Source organism: Fukomys damarensis, unplaced genomic scaffold (assembly GCF_012274545.1).
Source record: "Fukomys damarensis isolate Sample0158 unplaced genomic scaffold, DMR_v1.0_HiC HiC_scaffold_20, whole genome shotgun sequence".
NCBI classification, from domain to species: Eukaryota; Metazoa; Chordata; class Mammalia; order Rodentia; family Bathyergidae; genus Fukomys; species Fukomys damarensis.
This window is the reverse complement of record NW_022900932.1, coordinates 18,686,914-18,688,786: the sequence shown is the minus strand read 5'-3', so window position 1 is coordinate 18,688,786 and position 1,873 is coordinate 18,686,914. Positions and strand designations below refer to the sequence as shown.

The 1,873-nt window shown below is 47.4% G+C and overlaps 1 long non-coding RNA gene across 2 annotated transcripts in view; it reads right to left on the bottom strand.

Annotated features, from left to right (window-relative positions):
* Positions 1–1,873, bottom strand: part of LOC104849805 — a 20,501-nt gene that overhangs the window by 14,885 nt on the left and 3,743 nt on the right. The window lies entirely within an intron of this gene.

Below are 1,873 nucleotides of genomic sequence, written 5' to 3'. Positions count from 1 at the left end.
GAGAGAGAGAGAGAGAGAGAGAGAGAAAATAAAGAGGAATCTCTTACTCAAGGACAGTGGAACACCCACCCACCCCCAGACAGGGTCTTGTTCAATGGTTCAGGCTGGACTCACATTCATGATCCTCCTGCCTCAGCCTCCCAAGTGCTATAATTATAGGTATATGCCATCATGCCCAGCAATAATCTCCCATTCTGAGTTTCTGTCATCTCTTTGTCTAGCCCTGCTGGCTCTATGGCCAAAATGAGATTCCAGTAAAAAAGGTTTGGCTGGGGCCAAGGATTTAGCTCAGTGGTGCCACCTCCTGCCTCGCAAGCGCAAGGTCGCAAGTTTGATCCCCAGCACCAAAAAAACAGAAAAAAAAAAAAAAAAAAAAAAAAAAAAAATGTTGTCTTTATTTTAGGCACATCCAGCTACCAGAAACCTAAGAGCCTTCACCAGGGTTACCACAGTGAGGATGACCATTTGTGGGGCCCTGTGCCAAGCACATCGCACTCTTGATGTCATTTACTCGCTGGGAAGTGGTAACACAAAGCCCACGGGGAATGGGAGGAAGCCATCAAGGCTGGCGTGGAAGGTAAGGAAGGAGCCGGGGAGCTTAGCCTGTAGTCTAAGAGTCAAAAGAGACCACAGTGACAATAAATTTGCTAGGGCCGCCCTAACAAAGTACCTCAGACTGAGTGGCTTAAACAACAACAACCTCTCATCTCACAAGTCTAGAGGCTACAGGAGAAGGGTCTGTTGCAGGGCTCTCGTTGGCCCGTGGGTTGTCATCTTGATCCATGTACAGCCATCTTTTCCCAACATCTCAGTGGCGGCAAACCCAGCAGGCTGATTTCATCACTGAAAGCTCTAAAAGTTCCATCATCACTGCTTCATAGTCTTCGCTCTGTGTGTGTGCAAGTTCCCTCTCATAAGGACACCAGTCTCACTGGATGAAGGCCTACTCTATGGGCCACATTGCAGTTTGATTATCTCCGTCCAGACGTATTTCCAAATAAAATCATATTTTGAGGGTGCAAGATTAGGACTTGAATGCATGACTTCAAGGACAAACACATAAAACCTTCCTCCAATGAGGGCTCTAAAGCCTGAAGTGGGTCAGTGACAAGGTCACACAGCAAGTTGAAAAAAACCAAGACTAGAACTGAGGTCTCTGTGGGCCTCAAACCTTAAGCAGACTTTGCCATGAGTAGTAGCAGCATTGCCTGCTTTTAGAACCTCCTTCCCCACGAAGGGCATCCCTGAGCATAGACAGGTATAACAAGAGCCCACCAAATCTCTCCGTAGGCCTGGGCAGAAGACACACAAAGACACACAAATGACCAACCAATAACTAGGAAAAACAAAATGCCAGCGAGGAAGGAGCCCTACAGAATGCAGCTCACTATAAACAGCAAGCCTTATTTTCAGTAGCCAGGTCTGAAATGTAGTCCATCACCTGGAGCTGTGCTCCTTACCATGGCCACAACAGCACAGTTAGCCAGAACTTGGCTGCAAACTTGCTGGGCTTCTCTCTGGCTCTCTCTGTCCACTCTAGGGCCTGCCTCTCCCAGGCCTGGCCAGGCCAGTGGCTATCCATTTTGCAATCTCTTGTGAGAACTAATTCTGGAAAAACCATACAACCATGCCAGGCAAATAATGCCAGCCCTCAGGAGGCTGAGGCAGGAGGAGCACTTCAGTGAGTTCAAGGCCGGCCTGAATTACACAGCGAGACCTTGTCTCAAAAAATAACAGGGAGCTGGGGATTTAGCTCAGTGGTTCCGTCACCTGCCTTTTAAGGGCAAGGTCCGGAGTTTGATTCTCAGCACTACTACTACTACTACTACTACTACTACTACTACTACTACTAATAATAATAATAATAATAATA